This window comes from Mauremys reevesii, linkage group 9 (assembly GCF_016161935.1).
Source record: "Mauremys reevesii isolate NIE-2019 linkage group 9, ASM1616193v1, whole genome shotgun sequence".
NCBI lineage: Eukaryota > Metazoa > Chordata > Testudines > Geoemydidae > Mauremys > Mauremys reevesii.
Genome location: NC_052631.1, coordinates 42,695,218 through 42,717,433, shown reverse-complemented (window position 1 = coordinate 42,717,433; position 22,216 = coordinate 42,695,218). Strand labels below are relative to the sequence as shown.

The 22,216-nt window shown below is 48.5% G+C and overlaps 1 protein-coding gene across 3 annotated transcripts in view; it reads left to right on the top strand.

The window, feature by feature from the left end:
- ST6GAL1 (ST6 beta-galactoside alpha-2,6-sialyltransferase 1) overlaps positions 1 to 22,216 on the top strand; it is a 123,719-nt gene that overhangs the window by 5,698 nt on the left and 95,805 nt on the right. For 2 of the 3 annotated variants that reach the window (XM_039488221.1, XM_039488222.1), the window contains exon 1: positions 21,870 to 22,124. The exons of the other annotated variant lie outside the window; for it this stretch is intronic. The gene's annotated coding sequence lies outside the window, so the exon portion shown is untranslated. Of the gene's footprint in view, positions 1 to 21,869; positions 22,125 to 22,216 lie in introns of those variants that run through there. 3 annotated transcript variants of the gene reach the window in all.

Sequence of the window (22,216 nt, the reverse complement as noted above, 5' to 3'; positions counted from 1 at the left end):
ACATTTCCTGATCTACTTACATATCTGGGGTTTTAAATGAATAGTTTCTAGTATGATCTGATGATTTTTCATACCTGGCCCAAAGTTTCTTACAGCATCGCTGATCTGTCCCTTCTTCTTCCCAAGAACAACAGATAGACAAAGGGGAAGTTTCCCCCCAATTTTAAAAAGTTCTAGCCTTCCCATTGGCTCTTTTGCTGAAGTGCCCACTCCCTTCCTTTTACCTATGCAGGGAGACTTTTTAACTCTTTATAGGTAAAGCAAGTAGAGAACAACTACTAAGAGGGATTTTATAGCTAACTGGCTGGCTGTCCATAAAAGGGAGCTCTCCCCTCGCCCCTTCATTTATTACAACTATAATGGCAGTTTGGTTTGCTTTTGGTTAAGGCCTGTTGTTTTTCTTCCTTGGAGCCCTGCCTCATTGCATATTCCTTTTAGATCAACCTATGAACACTGAATGAAAAATTCTACTCAGGTTTCTTAAGCACTGTTCACAGAGCAATCTGGTCATTGAAAGATTGGTACTTGAAACAGACATTTATTGTTAAAGAGCAGTAGGCATGCATAAGCTTTATTATTTGAACCCTTATAACTCAGTTAAAGCAAACCATGTATATGGGGTATACATCCAAATCCTGAGCCCACTGTTGAGTGACAACTTCATTGTTACTCAGGCAAACTTCCACTGAAGTCCATGTAATTGTATTGAATTTGGCCAAGAAATTCCTAAATATATATTTATCTATTGGTAACTTTTTAATTATCTTTACTTATTTGTTTATCCAGGATCCCAGACAAGAATCCTACATACTTTTCCTTTAGCAACAAACATTTCTTCTCTTTTGCCTCAGCTGTATGTTTTTCCAATGTACTATGTGTTTCAAAAGCAATTATAGTACCTGTAATAGTGCAGTGTTTTATAGTAAGTGCTCCTGGTGCTCAGTCTACAGAGCATACTTTGCTTTCATACACTAGTCAATATACTTGACAAATTCTTCCATTAGAGCCAGCTGCTAAGGCAGAAAAGTAACACAAATAGTTCTGTTTTGTACCTTAAGTACATTCAATTTCTCATTTGTGGGACTAGAAAATAACCATACATCAACACAAGTTGTTTGTCCCCTCCCCCACTAAAATATCAGTGGGTTCAAGGCCTGGTTTTTAGAGCTGTTGAGCTCTGTAGATCTGCTCAAAGTCAATAGGAGCTGCAGGCACTCAGTATCAGACCTTACTTTTACATGAGAATGTGCATTAGATATGACAACCATGTGTTGGCATGAGAATGTAAGCAGCTCTTTAGCAAGGCTGCTGACTCACCAGTGCAGTGCCTCCTGCTGGTCAGTCCAGGAATTAACTTATCTAGCTCAGGAGCACCCTCTTCTGACTGGTTTCTCCCTGCTCTTACCTGCCCCTCTGCAGTTCCTTTCTCTCCACCCTGTGTAGGCCTCATGTATCTCACAGACTTCGGTGCCCTTTACCTTGTGGTGTTGCCCCTCACCCAGGGAACCCCATTCCCCAGAGCCCACCTCGCCTGAGTGACCCACTGCCAGTCTTCATCTAGCCCTGTCTCTCTGGGAAAACTTCAGTCTGAAGTAGCCACTCATCATTGGCTAGAGTGTTAAACCTGCTGTCTTTCCCTGCAGCACCAGTACCTCCTTAGGCCTTCCTGTCAGGCCTCAGCCTAGGAGGTCACCAGGCCTGAGCTCCCCAGCCCTGCTCCGTTGAAGGTACTCTGTGCTCCCAGGCAGCTCAGTCCTTCCCATCCCAAGGCTGGAGTGAGACTCTCTGTCTCCTACCTCACAGCCCTTTTTATACCAGCCCTACCAGGCCTGGATTGGCTGCTACCTGCCTTTGCCTGATTGGCTCCTCGGGGCAGCCCTTTCCCAGAGCTGGTTTTAACCCCTTTCCACCCGAAGTAGGGTGCTCTTGCTCCACTAAATCCTCCCCCCCCCGCTCAAGATCACCACCCCTGGGGGTAAGGGGGTCTCCTCGCCTGGGCTAGTCGCACATGCACCTCCAGAGTGGCTCATTTCTTTTCCAACTCCTCCAGCTGCTTACGCAGATGGGTCTCCTCCTCTACAATGGACGCATACTCTTTAGCAAGGTCCAGGTCATATGCCTCAGCCTCACGGCCATATGCTCTGCAGCCTTCAGCCATGCACGCAGGCCAGAGTCCCCCAGGCCCTCTTCCTTCAGAATCTAGGTTCCTACTGCAACGTGCTCCATGACAGTCTGGGTCGCGGCCTCTTGCTGGGCCCACTCTGTCCCAGTCTCCTTTTCTGCGATCCCCTGTTGGTGGCTCTCGGGCAGGTCTACTGCCATTACTGCAGCATCAACCCTGTCAGCTTTCGACCCTCCCAGGGTCCTTAGGTATCTTCCCCTGCACTCCTCGTCCCTTGATGGGGGCAGTGCCTCTTAATATGGCCCCTCCCCTGGCACAAGAAGCAAACTCCTTGCTTCCTCCGGGCCTCGGGCCTTTCCAACTCTTTCCTAGGCCTAGCCCTCCCTGGGCTGTGCTCCCTGGGTCTGGACAATCTCTCCATAGGTGACCTCACTGCCCACAGGTCCAACATGTCAAACACGTCCATCTCCTCTTGGGTTTCTTCACCCAATGGGCCTTCCCAAGGTCTTGTCCCTTCAACTATTCTGGGTGAGGCTCCTTGCCCCCAACCCAGTAGGGACAGTCCCCTCTCAAATGTCCCTGCCTCCCACAGGCATAACAAGCCCTTTAGTCTGCCCTGGGACCAGGGGCGGCTCCAGGCCCCAGCACGCCAAGCGCATGCTTGGGGCGGCAAGCCGCGGGGGGCGCTCTGCCAGCGCTGCGGGGACGGCAGGCAGGGTGCCTTCGGCAGCTTGCCTATGGGAGGTCCCCTGGTCCCGCGGCTTCTGGACCTCTCGCGGCTTCTGAACCTCCCGCAGGCACAGGACCAGCGGACCTCCTGCAGGCAAGCCGCTGAACGCAGCCTGCCTGCCGTGCTTGGGGCGGCAAAATGCCTAGAGCCGCCCCTGCCCGGGACTCCTGGCCCTGTTATGCTTAAACAAAGCACACAAGATCTTTTATAGGGGAAGAGGAAACACACCGCATTTATTGAGAATGCAGCAGTTAGCATATGCTTTGCAGTCACACACACACACACCATGCACACAGTCCCGCCAGTCAATGTTTATAGTTACCAGTCCAGAGTCTGGATCAATCTAGTGGCCAGCCAGATTGGTCTCAGAGGGGAGCCGGGCTCTGTTGGTTGTGATACAATGCTCCTGGAGTAGTGGCAAGATGAACCCAAAGCCCCATGGCAAAGCACCCTATTCTTATAGTCCTTTTTCTCGGTTGAAGTCTATGGATTTTGCTGTGTCAGTTTATGACCGGTTACTCCTTAATTGGTGTTCACTTTTGATGTTAACATTCCAAAACACCTCTGAGAGGGTCATCCTGTCCCAGATTTGATTTAATCAATTGTCTTTAGGGGTGCTGGCCTCCACCTCAGGGTTGTCGATCTGCCTTTCTCAGTCATGGATGCATGTTGATGGTTCTCTGGTGTCAATAAGTCTCGATAAGTGTCTTCGCTTCTCCTTTCTTGACCATCTCGTTAACATCTCCTTTCTTGACCATCTCGTTAACAATGGCCGTCACACCTTATCTTTTCCTGATGCATGCATTCCTCATTCACACAAACAGTCTTTTACAGAGACCTGTGAGAATACAAACAGCAGGATTTCATATCAAGCGAAAAGACATTGTAAATTAAACCTTGCTAAATTTTATAACCAAAACAATTCACACTGAGGCCCAGGCCTCAACGTTCCTCTAATCTACTTAACATAGACACAATACAGGATCCTGTCTCTTACTAACTAAACCTTAAAGCAAAAAACTAAATGGGCTCAATTTGTAATGCATATGGGAAACGGAATCCCATAGTCCCAGAGGGTCATTCCTTTCTGCTATTCAAAAAGAGTGGCTGGCAGGATGAAATCAAATCATACATTAATTCTCATAGTACAATTATAAAATCCTGCTCCTTCATATCCCCTTTAGACCCTTCAAGAACAATTATTGAGTGGGCCATATCTTATATAATTGTTTCATAGCCACATATTGAGAGGCAATTTGAGCTTGCGGTTGCAATTTAACAAACATTCTTTTTGTTCAACAGCACATACAGAACATCACAATTAGGCAGGTACAGGGTAGTACCAATACAATTAACAATGGATGAAGCATAATTGACAATATGCCTTTGGAAGTGGGCAAACAGGCTGTAAAAACATCATACCAATGATATGACCCTTTCAGAGTCAGCAATTTTAATCATATCTCCATTTGTATGTGTTATTTGGAGAATTTGGAGAATTCGCTTTCCTACATCTTTTTGAGTTTTTTGCAAAAACTGTGTTACTTTGGCTCCTAAAAGCAAATGATCAGCTAACTCTTGCCAATCCAAACTGAGAGATATGGAGAAATTCACTAAGGGGGCAATCATAGTACTTCAGACTTTCTCCAGCTTGGGAAGGTAATAAGTATGATTCTTAGTATATAAAATGCTTACATTGCATCTACACTCATCCACTCTTGGCTGGCTAATACTATAATCCTCTCAAAATATTGTTTCCCAGGACACAACACATACACATTGTCCATTATATACCACACAAGTTATATTTTCTAGTTCATCCCAGACACATGTGCTTAGCGATGTGTTCCTACTGCATGGTTCTGTGGTGGCTGGGAGGGAGAGGCATACCAAGTTGCGAGGGTCCCACTCTGTACACTGTCATGTGTCCAATAATCTTTTCTCTTTCCCGGCCCACTGACTCATAATGCTAGGTAATCAGAAAGATCCCATGGCCAATTTTGGTAGTACACTGATTTTCCATAGCTCTGCCTTCATAGATTGTTGATAGGCAATTTTTAACAATATTTTTTCCTAGTAATAGTCCAGGCTTAACCATGCTGGAGACATACTGTATCCATTCATGCTTATATGCATCAAACAAAGATCTTTTCCATTGTTTTAAAAGATGTTCCAATACTTTAACATTTCCTGATATTATCCAGAACATTTCATGTTTGAGTGATGCTAACCTGAGAATCTGCATTTCAGTGCATCCGATGGCTAAGGCAGTTTTATTTCCCAATTCCAGCTGTTCCTGTGATGTTCATAAGGTGAACCTTAAGTCCCACTTCCCCATCCCAGGTATAAATATTGGTATTTCCTAGTGGCCTCAGGATTTAATTTGTATATTTATCATACCATTCTAAGAGGATTCCTGGTTCCCTGACGGGGATCCACGATTGATTAGTTAGGAGGAAATTATCTTTGACCAGGGAAGAGATTGTGGTGTGCTCCCCCAAGATATTTTTAAATATCTGGGACATACAGGCCCCCAAGAACAGGGACTGCCAAACCTTATACTGAGGTTTCATGGATTTGGAGGGTAGTAGGGGTTGAGCAGCGTCTTATGTTCTGAATCCCAGGAGTTCTTTCTTGTAAAAAGTCCAAGACATTATTATTCATGCAAAAGGTTTAATTTGTGAAACATGTACCCATTTCAACTTTCCATTCTTTTCAATATGGTATACCAATGGGCTGAGGCAGTCCACTATGGAATAGGGTTCAGTCCATTTTAATGCCAATGAGTGGCCCCTTTTCCCCAATTTGAGATACATGACTTGATCCCCTGTTCTCCTAGGGCTGTTTTGGTATGCTTTTGTGCATGGATTTTTTTATTCATTTGTTCAATAGCTTGATTGACCCTATATTGAAGAGTGGTTTTATCTTCTTGCAGTTGTTTAAACCACTGCAAATATTCATGCTGTGTTACATTAGGGGTCTCTCCCTGATTTTGTATTAGGTGGCTAGGGTCAATCATAAGGTGCATTGAATGTCTAAACCTGATTTGATAAGGCTGGATTTTGGTATTCAGCCTGTCGCTGCTGCGGATAGCTGCTTGAATCAGAGGCAGCTTGTCTGGCCAATCCTTTCTGGTATGGCTTACTACTTTCCATAATGCTTCCTTAATGGTGCAGTTCATGCGCTCTACCTGACCTAAGGATTGTGGTTGGTATGATATATGGAATTTTTGTTCAACTCCTAAAGCTTGTAACATTGATGTATAAAATTCCCCTGCAAAGCCCCTCCCCCATTATCAGAATCTATTATTTCAGGGGTACCATATTTACATACCACCTCATTAAAAAGCTTCTTAACTACCGCCTTGGTGCTATTAGTTTTAGTGGGAAATGCTTCTACCCATCCTGAAAAAGAATCAATTATTATTAACAAGTATTGAAAGCCTTCTTTACTTCTTGGCAACTTGTCAATAAAATCAATCTGAAGTCTATGCCAGAGCCTGAGCCTCCGTTGGTGCATCATGGGTTGCCAATGAGGGGGTCGTACTTTAGCCTGTGCACACCGAATGCAATTCATTACCCATGTTCTAACATCATCCTCCATGTTTTTTCCATTCTGCAAATTGTTTTACCCTATTCAAGGTTCCTTTTACTCCCTCATGCATGAATTGATGGGCTACATTAATCAGCTCTTGCCTTTCCACTTTTCCTGGAGTTTGGTGATTTATAGACGCATCCATTGGCTCAGGGGCCTGGGTGGGGGTACCTTTAGCTTGGCTTCTAGTTACAATTGCTATACTATGTTGCCGGGCTATTGTATCTACCCGACTGTTCCAAATGGCTTCCTTCCCTGGTCCCTTGTTGTGGGCTTTTACATGCCTGATTTTCAATATTTTGTAATAGTGTGGCAGCCAAGGCCATGTTATTAGCCGCCAAATGAATAACAAAAGGCTGTGATTCATCAGGGAAATGCAGGACTGGGGCTCTGAGAGCCTTCTGTTTTAGCAGGGCTAAAGCGGAGTTCTGCTCTTTTCCCCATTCCTATTTTGTCTTTTTCTTTAGCAGTTTCCACAATGGGTGAGTTATTGCAGCATATTTATAAATGTGTGAGCTAAGAAAATTGAATCATCCTAGCAGTACTCTTAAAGAGTGGGCCTCAGTAGGGGCCGGCATTTCTACTAGTGCCCTTACCTTCCTCTGATCTACCTGTCCCCCTTCTTGTCCAGTGACTATGCCCAGGTGTGTAACATGAGGTAGCACCAACTGAACCTTGTCTAAGGCTACTTTGAACCCCGTTTCCTGAATTAGTGCCAAAACTTTTTCTGTTAATGTTTGAGTTTGTGTCTCAGTTTCCCCTTTTTATACAGCAGACCAAGTTTATAAGTTTTTGCATTTCTTTTACCCCTTCTACAATATACACTGCACAGTTTCTGGGGAAAATGCACATTCCTCTCATAATTGAACTTCTATAACATTAGCCATATCAATTTTTACATAAGGTGTAACTGTTTCTTTTGTGCTCACAGAGTTTTTACGTATCCTTAGAAAAGTGACAGTTTAATTACACAGAGCTCCTTAGGGCTCAGTGTGGGGCACTGTCTTTCTCTCTTTTACTACATCTCTTATCTGCTATTTTGTTACCAAAAACCAAATCCAGAATCTTTTCCCATTCTCCTGGCTTTGACTGCCCTGCTGCAGCCACAACTTTGAACTGTGTCTTTATTTAAAAACATGGGAAAAGATGGGAGTTGCCTTACCAAGTGGGGGTGTCATGAGGTCTCACCCCCACTTGGAACTGTTGGGCTCCAATGTGGGGACCTGACTTGGTTTCCCTCTAAACTAAAATTCTAGTTTAGATCTAGTAAGCTGCCACCACTCAATCAGGAAATGTGGATTGAGACACAGTCCTTCCCCAAAATCCTAGGGGATTCCAAGAGCCCCAAATCCATGGAGTTCTTACACCCAGGAGAAATAAACCATTCCCCCTGCTTCCTCCCCCATCCCTTTTCCTAGGAGAGCTACCGGGATTTAACTACAGAGGGATACCTCCCCCTTCTTTTTCCCTGAGAATCCACCCAAGGAAAGACCAAACAAGTCCTTAATAGAAAAGAATTTGTTAAAGAATAAAAAGAAAGTAACTGGTCTCTGTAATCCAAGATAGAACAATACAGGGTCTAAACTTATTGATCTCTGGAGAGAATTCCCCCTCCCCCCTTTCTCAGTAAAAGCAATATTAGCAAACAGGAATAAAGAATTTCCTTTAGCAAACACACAATTGCAAATGTAGAAATCAAATTATAAGACTAATTCGCCTTTCTAATTAATACTCACTATTTAATAGTAGAAACTACTCCAGGAGACCTTGGAGCCATGACTGACCTCTCTTAGATCCAAAGAGAGCTCTAACAAAGACCACAGACAAAGGCTTCCCTCCACAGAGATTTGAAAAAATCTTGTCTCTGATTAGTTCTCTGGTCAGGTGGTCATCAGGTACTGCATGTTAACCCTTTACAGGTAAAAGAGACCTTAACCCTTAACTATCTGTATATGACACGCCCCCCAAATCACAGACAGTGGGAACCACTGGCGGTGATTTCCTTGCAGAACTTTAAAATAAACAGATTAACAAAACACATGCACTATTACATATACTACTAAGTATGTAAACAACAAGGTATTTGACATTGAACAACACTTTTTATGCATTTGACCGGACATACTTGGCAACATTTTTGCCCATCCCCTCCCAGTGGAAGGACTTTCCCAACCTGTCCTTGGTTATGTTTACCCCAGAATGACCACTGGGATGTCGTGGCCCAAGCTTAAGAGCTTGTCCCGGTACTTAGTTGGAACTACCAACTGTTTTTGAGGATGCTGGCCTTTCTGGTGTCCACCAGAAAGAATGTCCTTATATAAAAGTCCTTGTTTTACAACAAACTGGGATCGATTAGAAGAGCTGAGAGGCGGTGGGTTGCTCCGTGCCGCCACCCAAGCTGTCTTAAGGCTGTCATCGGCTTCCTGCTCAGTCTGGAACTGTTTCCTTGAAGCTGGAGACACTAGTTCCTCCTTAGACTGTGGACTTGGGCTTGGTCCCTCTGGAAGCGATGTAGGTGATGAGGTTGTTTCCATTGACTGTGAACCGCTCTCCGCTGGTGCACAAGGTGATATTTCAGGCTCTGGCTGAGCCTCTTGGGTAGAGTTGTCTGCTGCTTGTGCCAGTTCAGGCCCATTGGCGCCCCCTGGCGGTGGAGTTGCAAGCGCTGGCGTCAGTGCTGGCGCTGGTTCTGCCGCTGGTTGCTTTTCCAGTTCCGGTCCTGGGACTGGATGTACTATGGCTGCTGTAGTTGTTGGCATGGGATCCGGTTCCACCACCTCTGTCTGGGTGTCTGGTAACACAGACCGGGTCTTGGTGGATGGCTCAGGAACAGGGATGGGAGTGCCTGCTTGTTCGGCCTGGCTGCGTGTGACCACTCCCCCCCTCTTGGCCAGCTGTACATGGTTGGCCAAGTCTTCCCCCAGTAGCATGGGGATGGAATAATTGTTATAGACAGCAAAAGTTCACTTTTATGACCAGTCCTTGTACTGGTCTTTAGGGATGCTGTACCCATGGCAGGTCCTTTTAACATTTTTTAAGAAGGCCTTATTGTTCTCACCTGCCATGTAGGTGGGAAATTTCTTGGGATGGAGAACAGTGCCTTCTGGTGTTGGCCACATCCCTCTGCAGTCAGGGAATTGGGTTGCTTGCTTCCCAATTCCTACCCTGTCTACTCGCGATTGAATAGAAAGAAACAAAAGCTTTTGATTTGCAAATGGTGTTTGCTTGTTTGCTGGCTTACAAGAAACTAGAAAATCTGGTTTGGTAACTTGCCTTTAGCAATTTTTAAGTACCTCACAGTGGGGTACTTCTAACAAAGCCTGTTAGAAAAACGTACACCTCTTCCCTAGCTGTTTTCAAGCAGACAGAAAGAAAAAAGGGAAAAAAAAGAAAAGAAGAAGAAAACACAAAGTCCTTTTCTAACACAGCCCGTTAGAAAACCTTATCTCCCTCAGCTAAACCCAGCTGACAATCTGTTTCCAAAAAAAAAAATCTCCCCCTCCTGGCTTCCAAGAAGGTAGAAAACTGGTTTTGCCACTGTCTTTTGCAAATTGCTAAGTACCCTCTCAGTATGGGGTCTTTCTTGTAACAAAAGCCTGGTTAGAAAAACTAATTCCCTCCCCCAAACCTGTTTTTCCCGCTGGATGGGGATGTACTTTGACGAGCACTTCCCCCCACCTTAGGAATCCTGAGTGATACCTGATATCACAAAGGAAGGACACACCTCTAGGGAATTAGTTCTTCAGCGTAGCCCAGCAGAAAAAAAAACTGCTTCTAACCCTGAAAACTGCTTCAAAACTGCCTTTTGGTAGAAAAAAAAAACGTGTCTCTATCAATGGGTTCTAAACTCCGCTGCCACCATGTCATGAGGTCTCACCCCCACTTGGAACTGTTGGGCTCCAATGTGGGGACCTGACTTGGTTTCCCTCTAAACTAAAATTCTAGTTTAGATCTAGTAAGCTGCCACCACTCAATCAGGAAATGTGGATTGAGACACAGTCCTTCCCCAAAATCCTAGGGGATTCCAAGAGCCCTAAATCCATGGAGTTCTTATACCCAGGAGAAATAAACCATTCCCCCTGCTTCCTCCCCCCTCCCTTTTCCTAGGAGAGCTACCGGGATTTAACTACAGAGGGATACCTCCCCCTTCTTTTTCCCTGAGAATCCACCCAAGGAAAGACCAAACAAGTCCTTAATAGAAAAGAATTTATTAAAGAATAAAAAGAAAGTAACTGGTCTCTGTAATCCAAGACAGAACAATACAGGGTCTAAATTTATTAATCTCTGGAGAGAATTCCCCCTCCCCCTTTTCTCAGTAAAAGCAATATTAGCAAACAGGAATAAAGAATTTCCTTTAGCAAACACACAATTGCAAATGTAGAAATCAAATTATAAGACTAATTCGCCTTTCTAATTAATACTCACTATTTAATAGTAGAAACTACTCCAGGAGACCTTGGAGCCATGACTGACCTCTCTTAGATCCAAAGAGAGCTCTAACAAAGACCACAGACAAAGGCTTCCCTCCACAGAGATTTGAAAAAATCTTGTCTCTGATTGGTTCTCTGGTCAGGTGGTCATCAGGTACTGCATGTTAACCCTTTACAGGTAAAAGAGACCTTAACCCTTAACTATCTGTTTATGACAGGGGGGTTGGCCAATGTACATGGCAGAGGGGCATTGCTGGCACAGGATGGCATATATCACGCTAGATGTGCCAGCAATGCCCCTCTGCCATGTACATTGGCCAAACTGGACAGTCTCTATGCAAAAGAATAAATGGACACAAATCTGACATCAGGAATTATAACATTCAAAAACCAGTAGGAGAACACTTCAATCTTCCTGGACACTCAAAAACAGATTTAAAAGTGGCAATTCTTCAACAACTTCAAAAACAGACTCCAATGAGAAACTTTAGAACTGGAATTAATTTGCAAACTGGACACCATCAAATTAGGCATGAATAAATACTGGGAGTGAATGGGTCTACAAAAACTAATTTCCCCCTGCTGATACTCATACCTTCTTGTCAACTGTTTGATGTGGGCCACCTTGTTTACATTGGCCTTAGTTTGGCATGAGGCAGAGGGGCATTGCTGGCACATCTAGCGTGATATATGCCATCCTGTGCCAGCAATGCCCCTTATTAGCACTACAAAAGTGATTTCCACCTCTTCTTGTCAACTGTTGAGAATAGCTCACTTCCACGTTAATTGAATTGGCTCATTTGCACTGACCCCCCACTTGGTAAAGCAACTCCCATCTTTTCATATGCTATGTATTTATACCTCCCTACTGTATGTTCCACTCCATGCATCTGATGAAGTGTGTTTTAGCGCACGAAAGCTGATGCCCAAATAAATTTGTTAGTCTCTAAGGTGCTACAAGGACTCCTTGTTGTTTTTGCTGATACAGACTAACACCGCTACCACTCTGAAACCTGTCTTGCATGGATAAGTTATTCAATAGGAGTGAGGGTTGCAGAATCTGTCTCTAAACTTTCACAGTTTGCCATTTGCAAATGAAATTTCAGCTACTTGACTATCTTACATATGAATTCAATATTAGAATTGGTTGAGTATGTTGGAAATGTATAAAGTTAACTAGTTAATGCTAACTATTGAATACTAAAAGATCATATGGGAGATTGCTAATGTCTTACTGAAACAAATAATAAAATCCTCCCAAAAAACACTGTCTTTCCATTAGACAGAAGAATGATGGTCCTACTGTCTTTGGATATTTCTGCAATTTTTTTCCGGTGTAGTATTGCACAATATTATTCAACTGATATTTTTTTAAAAATGAAAGCTTAACTCAAACAGGTGTTTTAAAGTAAGAAAATAAAATATAAAGTTCTTACAGCCCTGTTAACTCTTGGCACATCTGGGGATTTTGGCATATACTTAAAAACATAGGGTGAGCTCTTCATGTGGTGACAACTGACTAATTTCAGTTGAGCTGTGCTGCTTTACACCAGCTAATGATTTCTCCTGTTAACTGTAATTTATCAGCCTGCACACTTAAAGTTAATACAGGAAATATACTTCCTATAATCTTTGAACCACACTAGACCAGCTGGTCTCTCCACGTTTAGCTTCAATAAAGTTTAAAGTGAAAGGAATGTTTATTTCTTTAATGCATGCATAAACATATTTTATGTCTAGCACCAGCCCTAGTGTGCCAGACACACCCATTAACCAGTGTATTCCCATGCAGCTTGAGAATGTGACCACACAAGGCGTCCTTCATGGTGTCGGAGAAAAACTCAGTTCTCGCTTTTTCTTTGGGTGCAGCAAAATCAAATACTTTATTATTTCTCCAGTAATTACAATAGAGGGAGGGAGTGCCCTAGGACACAGGGTCGGCCCAGTCCCGGACAGGTCTCTCAACAGGTAAACAATTACAGCAAGCATTTATACCTTTATTACAGACAATAACAAGCAATAATACAGACAATAATGAGCAACAACTGCATTTTGTTTATACATAAGCCATCCTGCTATCTTATTTTTCTTACTTCTAGGAGACGCCAGTCTACATATTTGGTTATCAGTTGCAAAGTCGTAATAACTTCTTACACAGTTCTTTCCCTCTCGCCTCACACCATCCTCGCTTCTACAAGTCTCACGTCATTAGGGTTACAGCTGGCCTAACTCTTGCTAACTGACTGACATGCATTAAGATCCCCTTCAAATCCTTGTTAATTCTTTCCCTACTTCCACAATGGCTATTGCTGTAACAGATCCTGTACCAACTTTCTTTCCATTGGCCAATGGCACATTCCACCAATTGCTCAGTGTGCAGTGAACTTCCTCTTGTCCTGTTAGTGTAAATCAGAATAACCTTTTGTCAACCAGGGCAGCAGAGGGTATGCTGAGTCAACTAAAATCAGTGGAGAAGGTCAGCCTATTGATAACTGTATTGGAGGGGGGCAATGTACCAGCTTGCCCATGTTGAGACAGGCTGGACCTTCAGAACACCTTGGCATTATGCACCCTGCCTGTTCATCTGATGTATACATCCATGAATGTGTTGCAAGTCACTGACACAGATTTTGTAAACAATAGATGGGTTCCTCCTGCCTCCCCTTCAGGTGGTACTATCTGTAACTGCAATCAGAGACAATGCAATCCTCTTAGGTTGCTGAGTGTATAATGTGAATAATTCAGCACCGGAGTGACATCAGGTTACTATCTATCAGTTACTGCTACTGCAACCTGCAAAATATCTTGTTTTGAATTGCTTTCTAACCACGAACAGGAAATATAATGCATAATGAATTGTGTGCTTAGGTAGCTTTGCCCAAAACCACGTGGCCCTGCTAAGAGGCAACATCATAGTTCAGAGCTTTTCCCCTTTCCCAACAAGCTATACACAAATTAACTCTGCAAAATCAATACTCATACTTGCTTTTATTCTGTCTGCCCATAGACCCATCCACAACCCCCGTGCACAGATTTCTGCTATCAGAAATAGGCATCATCTCAGTAAAGGGAAGTGTATGCATACATGGATGCAGGTGAACTACATGCCATAGCAGTACATATTTTCCTCAAATGCCTCTCTGCAGCAAGAGGGAAAGTATGGGATGTGGCAGGACAATGAATAATAATACTAGTACATTGCTGTAACCTGTAATGTGATCATTCAGTGTCTCAGTTTAGGCTTACAAACCTCTTAATAGTTCAAGACTTTTTTTTATCAGAGGGGTAGCCGTGTTAGTCTGTATCCACAAAAACAACGAGGATTCTGGCGGCACCTTAAAGACGAACAGATTTATCTGGGCATAAGCTTTCGTGGGAAAAACCCACTTCTTCAGATGCATGGAGATGTCTCCATGAATCTGAAGAAGTGGGTTTTTACCCACAAAAGCTTTTTCAAGACTTTTTATAACTCATAACTGTTGTGTCATATTCTTTGGGCAGCATAGAAGGAGGGGAATTTGAAAGATGAAAAGGTAGTGGTGGCCTGGAGATAGGAGAGCATTCCATGTATGGGTGAGTGGGAATGCATGGTGTAATTGTGGAAGAAGCAGGTAACTGCATTATTGAGACTGGCGTCATTGGTGGGAGCATGGTGAGTGGTGCCATAGGAGAGACTAGAGCTAATGAACAGTGAAATTGTGCAGAGCCATCTATTAACTGTATGTCATATCTCATCTCTTTTCAGCTGCAAATGTTTCAAGCCTGTGTACGGCTTCATGAGCCAGGGCATAAAGGGGTAGGCTGGGTCCCCAAGGATAACTATAGGCATTTCAACATCCCCAATAGTTATCAGGAACTCTGGTGCCAGCACCGTGGGGCTCGGGCTGGAGCCACAACCACGGGGCCCGGGCTGGAGCCGCGAGGCCAGGCCCAGCACCGGCGCCCGGGACCGGCTGGGCCGGAGCCAGCACTGGCGCCCGGGACCGGCCGGAGCCACAGCTCGAGGACCAGCGCCGGCGCCACGGGGCCCGAGCCGGGCTGGAGCCACAACCGCGGGGGCCGGGCTGGAGCCATGGGGCACGGGCCCAGCACCAGCACCGGCCAGAGCCAGCGCCCGGGACCGGCCAGAGCCGCAGCGCCGGGACCAGCGCCGGAGCCCGGGACCAGCCAGGCCGGAGCCAGCACTGGCGCCCGGGACTGTCCGGAGCCGCAGCGCCAGGACTGGCACCGCAAGGCCTGAGCCAGGCTGGAGCCGGAACCAGCACCGGCTCCGCGGGGGCCGGGCTGGAGCTGTGCAGCCGAAGCTGGGGGCGCTTGGCGGGGGCCGGGACCAGGCTGGGGGCGCTCGGCCGGGGAGTGCTAGGCTGGAGGGAGCCGCGCTCCGGGACCAGGAGCTGTGCTTGAGGGAGCTGCTGAGCCAGCCGCACCTCCCCTCCCCTCCATGCCCCAGCTTACCTACCTGTCTGCCTGCTGCTTGTTCAGGCTTCCAGCAAACATCTGATTCGTGGGAAGCAGGGGAGGGGGAGGAGAAGGGGGGCGGAGCAGGAGAGGAGGGGGAAAGTGAGCTTTGGCTGGAGCTTTTGTTAAATAAAGCAGTGGTGAGCTTGAGCCGGTTTGCAGGGGTTCCCACAAACCGGTTGTTAAATTTAGCAGCTGGAACAACCGGTTCTAAAAGGGCTGATAAATTTAACAACCGGTTCCTGAACCCCTGCAAACGGGCTCAAGCTCACCACTGCTTGGAAGGTACATTTGTAACAAAAGCATTATCAGTCCTCCAATGTCGCCCCCTCCCCCTTGCACCTCGTGTAGTCATTACACGTCTGCGGAGTAAAATGCTGCCATTGTGACCCCCACCTGGAGAAAATGACAAAGCCTGCAAGGGCCAGGGCAGTGGAGAATCAGACCCCCAGAGCCCGAACAGTCCGGGCGGAGGAGGGGGGGAACGATGAGAGCGTGGCTGGAGGGGTTTATGTTAGCCCCGAAAGGGAAGTTGAGGGAGATCTGTTTCATTCACGGCTCCTCAGGACACGCTGAGCTCTTATTAGCAGCTTTTAGTCTCCGTCGCCTTCTTTCACGACCCTGGCCTCTCGGACACACACAAAGCCTCCCCTCGTTATTGGCACAGGAAACTTGGCAGCCAGAGGCGGCTCTAGCTCTTTGGCCGCCCCATGCACGGCAGCCTTCGGCGGAGCGTCTGCGGGAGGTCCGCGGGTCCCGAAGCTTCGGTGCGCCGGTGTACCGACAGAAACACGAACCGCTCCCGATTCGCTACTTTGGCTGCACTGAGCATGCACATCCGAACTGAGCATGCCCAGTAACCTCCACTGTCACCACTGCCCTCTCTCTGCCCTCACTTCTACTCACGATTTGCTGCCTGCTCTTTGGGGGCGTTTAAAATGCTCAAGGGGGCAACTTGCAGCGGGGGGGCTGCCAGGATCTGAGCGGGGGACAGAAATTTACTGGCCAGGGGTCAAGCTGCTGTAGGCAGTGGCAGGAGAGAGGCTGAAGGGGAAAAATTGCGGGTGGGGGGTGGGAGCCACGGGTAAGCCCGGGGGCAGGGGGGGGGGGAAGACGCTGCCAGACCCTGTGCGGGGACAAAACCCCCGTTTAGGGAGGGGGTGGGGGGGACAGTGGCCCATCGGGATGAGCCACCTGCTGGGCTCGCAGATCTGGGGTTGTGGGGGGTGCACAGGCTGTTTTCAGTTCTGCCGCGTGTCAGCCCCGGAGCAGGGGGCGGGTTCCTGGGGCTGGGTCTTAAAGGCACAGGCAGCCCAATTCCCAAACTGTCAAAGCTCAGACACCGCAGCTCCTCTCTAGCCTATACAAGTGCTGCAGGGCTCTTACTGCTCCAGCCAGGAGACTGAATGCGGGGAAATATTGTACAGACGCCCCCTCCCTCCCTCAAACTCTGCCTCTCACATTTTGACTATGTAAAAGTGTCTTCTATCATTTTCTATGTCTATATGAAATCACTGCAGCTCCTTTCTCTTATACAACGTGCTGATTTGGTAACTCCCTCCCAGAGCCCACATGTCTGTACCCCCTCCTGTACCCGAATCCCCTGCCCCAGGTCAGAGCCTGCACCCATCACTCAAACTCTACATAGCCTGCAACCCTCCTGCACCCCCAACTCCATCCCAGAGCCTGCACCCCAAACAGGGTTGGATTAACCTGTTGTGGGCCCGGTGCTAAACATATTTGTGGGTCCCCATGGGGGAAATGGGGACATGAGGCATGGGGCAGAGTCCTCAGAGCGAGGGGCTGACTGGGGACAATGGGATATGAGTCATGGCACGGCAGGGACAGCCCCACTCCACCCAGCCCAGTACAAGGGCACTGTTTACAAACCAGGAGCTGCCAGACCCACGCTGTCCAGCCCAGCCCTGCACTGCCATTGTGCTTCTTCCCCTTGGGGGTGGGCCCATGCTGCACCATGCTACCCCCTGCCCAGCACCCCTCTGGCTCCCTACGCGCAGTGCCACACCACCCAGAGACCCCCACAAACCCCCTGCCCAGCACCCCTCCGGCTCCCTACGCGCAGTGCCACAGACCCCCACAAACCCCCTGCCCAGCACCCCTCCGACTCCCTATGCCCAGTGCCACACCACCCAGAGACCCCCACAAACCCCCTGCCGTGTACCCCTCTGACTCCCTTCGCCCAGTGCCACACCACCCAGAGACCCCCACAAACCCCCTGTCCAGCACCCCTCTGACGCCCTATGCCCAGTGCCACACCACCCAGAGTCCCCCCCAAATCCCCTGCCCTGCACCCCGCTGACTCCCTTCGCCCAGTGCTGCACCATCCAGAGACCCCCACAAACCCCCCTACCCAGTGCACTCCCAGATCACTCTCCCACCCACTCAGAACCCCCCCACAGATCCTCTCACTGACCAGTGCCCCCCAGCTGAAGACCCCCCAAAGCCCTCCCACAACTGCACAGTGCCCCACACCTTCCCACCCAGAGGCCCCTACAGATCCCCTCACTGTCCAGTGCCCCCCACCACCACAACTGCAGGGACCTGCACAGACCCCCCACACTTCCCAGCGCCCACACACACACAATCTCCCCCACTGACAGCCCCCCAACACATAGATCTCCCCACCCCCCCAGTGCCCAGCACCTACCCAGACCCCCAAGACACCAACACACCCACACCCAAACCCCCAGCCACAGTAGCCGGCCCTGATGGGAGGTGACTGTGGCTGCGAGGCTGAGATGGCAGCACAGCCAGAACTGGTCCTGGGGCAGGATAACTCTGGCCTCTTGGGAATAGTGGAAGCAGCCAGGCTGGAGCAGGAGCAGAGCCTACCCGGGCCAGGCTCTCTCAGGACCCAGCTGAGCCTCCCCCCTCCCCGACTGTTCCCTGTGAGTGGCTGAGACTGGCCCAGCCTCTGCACCAGTCCCAGGTGGCTCTTCCCCCAAGGAGGCAGGTGGGGCCCCACAGGTCCCAGGCAGTGGAGACAGCTCAGAGCTGGAGCAGTGCTGGGTAGTGGGGCAGATCCCTGAGACGTGACTCCCGCGATCCTACCCAGCCCACCCACACCCATTGGCCCTGTGGCCAGCAGCCTTGCAGAGCACACACCTCTCTCTCTCCCTGCTTTCCTATCACCAGTTATGTTACTACAGGAATGAAATCGAGACATCCCGTAAAACAGCTAGTTCCACATTGTTATAACAGATAATTACAAAGACTAAAGTACATGCTTTACTATAATTAGGACCAGGCAACCCAAGATGAAAACTACACCGTGGCAGAGTCCTACAACCAGGTATTTGAGGCCAATCCCTTTATCAATGGAATCCTCAACCAAAATATGAGGAAGGAGACGAGTCACCCTCAAACTTTCGACAATAGCTCAAGGTCAGACACCAAGAAACCAGTGCCATTCGTATTCTGGTTTTGGATAAAATACTTGATCTTGCCTACATCATAGAAACCTTCCTCTCTCCAAGTCTACACCCCACTACACCCTTTAGCGATAAAGTAACCATTAAAGTTCTGAATCAGTCGTCTTTCTTCCCAATTTAGGTTTAACAATAAAGCTGTAACCTAAGTAGCTATGGGAGATGACAGTGCAACTACTAGGTATTGGTGGGGGAAAAGTGTGCTACTAATGTCCTGGATATACTGGCAGGGCCGGCTTTAGGATAATTCAACCAATTTCCCTGAATCGGGCCCTGCCCCTAAGAGGGTCCCGCGCCCAAGCCCCGGTTCGGTGTATTGGCAAGAGTCAGTGCACTGTACCAGGGTGGAGGGGACAATTTAAAGGTCCTGGGGCCCTTTAAATTGCCACCACTGCCACACTGCTGGAGCCATGGGGTAGGGCTGTTGGGTTCTGTGGGCTACTTAAAAGTCTGTGGCTCCCATTGCTTCTATCGCCCAGCCCTTTAAATAGCCACTGGAGCCGCCGCTTCCCAGGGCTCCAGCAGCTGTGTACATGGCCAGGGCTGTGGAAGCAGGGGAGCCCCAGGTGGCTGCTGCTACTCTGGTGGGAGGGAGGAGGAGGAGGAGCACTTACCATACCGGGTGGTCTGTACCCCCTGTACCTGCACCCCATGCCCTGTCTCCAGCCAACCTCTGCTGCACCCCCCCTGCCTGAAGCCAGCCATTCCTGCACTTCTCTGTCTTCAGCACTGCCAATCTATGCCACACACCCCTATGGCCCTGCTTGAAGCCAGCCAGCCCACCCCATCCTACCCCACACACCCCTGTCTCCAGCTATTGCTGCACCCCTTGCCCTGCCTGCAGCCAGCCCCATGTCCACTGGTGCCCTGCAATTCCCTGGGCAGTAACCCTGCACACCTGCTTCAATGATGGGAGAAGAGAGCAGCTGGTACCCATGTGCACACCCTAGGGTGACCAGACATCAAGTGTGAAAAATCAGGATTGGGTGGAGGTTAATAGGATCCTATATAAGAAAAAGACCCCAAGATTGGGACTGTCTCTATAAAATCGGGACATCTGGTCACCCTAGCACACTCCCAGGGAGTGGCAGGGACCCACACATGTGAAGCGGAGTTCATTTCTAGTTCAGTCCCATCTTTTTAAAAAAGAACTGTAGGTAGCGTTAACATATAGCCATATTTTCCCGGACATGTCAGACTTTTTTGGTTCTTAAATTGCTGTCCAGGAGGAATTTTTAAATCTGGAAATATAGTAACCCTATTGGTACCAGAAATACATATTCTGGCACATCCCTTAAATCAGAACTTTTTATAGGGAACCGGTTGCTAAGAAAGGAAAGGCTTTTTTTCCCACCTTTTTCCTTTTTTAAAGTCATCAAAATGTTCTGTGGGCCCCAAACTTCCTAAAGCCGGCCCTAACTAGTCTGTTCAGTGTTATAGCTTTTAATTTGCTACTGCAAACACTGTAATAGAGCATTAATGTCCCAATGTACTGTAGCTTGTTTTAACTTACTGTCATACTAGAAGTGGTGCATGTGACTATTGCCGTAACGAGGGCAAGGAGAGTGAGGCACTTGCCTCGGGCACAGAAAGTGAGGGGCTCAGAAAGTCTCTCCTTCAGCGGCAATTCGGCAGCAAGTCCTTCCCTCTGAGAGGGACTGTGGTACTGCCGCTGGTCGTCTTCAACGGAGATGGGGCTCTTTGCAGAAATTCGTTGGTGGATCCTTCCCTCCAATAGGGAAGAGCCAGACATGCTGCCTCTGTTCCTTGCCTTGTGTGCCAAAAATCCCTAGTTACAGCTCTGCATGTGAAGCTCTCTTAAAAGCTGACACTACAGTAGTGATATTCCCAAGCCAGCATGCATAGGGCTGGGAGTGGGGAAGGGGAGTGCATTTAGGTATACCCCCAAACCTTACCTCCCTTTTCACGTACTCACACACAAACGAGTGAAAGAGCGCGCCTCACTCATCCAATAGGTCAATTTTGCACATTAGCCAGGAGGAAGCAAATCGTGAGCGTTTTTGACCACAAATACCTTCCCTCCAGATTTGCAACCATCCCTGGACCAGTGACAGGGACATAGGCAGCCAAGTCATTGGAAATAATCAAGGAAGAAGCCAGTGGAGAAAATGAATGGGGCCACTCTGGTTACCACCTTGGGGCCAGGGGAGTGCTCTGTACCCCCAAACCTTACCTCCCTATTCACGTATTCACACATAAAAAAGTGAAAGAGCATGCCTCAAGCATCCAAAAGATCAGGGTTCAGCAACCTTTCAGAAGAGCTGTGCCGAGTCTTCATTTTGTCTCTCTGATTTAAGGTTTCGCATGCCAGTAATACATTTTAATATTTTTAGAAGGTCTCTTTTTATGGCTATAATATATAACTAAACTATTGTTGTATATAAAGTATATAAGTTTTTTAACATGCTTAAAACGCTTCATTTAAAATTAAATTAAAATGCAGAAACCCCCAGAACCCTGCAATAGATCAATTTGGCACATTAGCCAGGAGGAAGCAGAATGTGAGTGTTTTCGACCACAAACCCTGTCCCTCCTGATTTGCAACCCCATGGATTAGGCGGCAGCAAGTCCTGAGCAGGAGCCCAGATGGTTATGTTGTGCAGCAGAAACTGCAACTGCTTGCAAAACGGGAGGGTTTCGAAATGTGTTGGTACACCCGGAGGGCGCGCGGGCTCCCCTGCTCCGCCCGCGCCCGGCTCTCTAGGCGCGCTGCGTGCAGCGGCTCAGACAAAGGCTGCGGAGCCCCGCGGCCCGTCTCTCCGGGTGGGGGGAGCTCGGCCGGGGCTCGGCGCTGGCTCCCCGGGGTCGTTGGGACTCGCTATGATTTCGGCGGCCGGCCCACGGGGGGCGGGGAGGGACACACGTGGGGGCTCTGCCGCCGCCGCCAGCCCCCTGCTGGGGGCCGTCGTGCCCCTCCGCACGGGGAGGGGGAGCCGGGGCTGCAGGGAGGGCAGCGCCCGGGAGCGGCCGCGGAGCGGGAGAACCGGGGAGCCCGGCCACCCCGGCTCGTGGGGAGCGGGCAGCACCTCTCCCCGCACCAGGTAGGCTCAGCGCCGCCCCCCCCCCCCAGGGACTCGCGGGGCCGCTGTACAGCAACCTGGCCTCCGAGTTTCGCATAACATCCTCCTCCCCCTGGGCCTGGCTGTCGGCTTGGGTTTGATCTCGTCTCCTCTCCCAGCCCCCCACTCCTCACTGGCAAGCAACCGGCGAGGACTGTGGCTTGTGAATAGCTGCGAAGTGGCCGGGCGGTAACAAAGGGACCCCGGAGACCAGCGGCTGAGCTGCCCGGGCCGTGCTGAGCGCAGCAGCTGCAACCCCAAGTGAGTAGCACCAGCAACTTCTGGGTCTGCTGCAGGCGTGTGGTTGGCACACCCGAGGGAACCCGACCTGGTCTCGGGGGTATTGGGGCTGG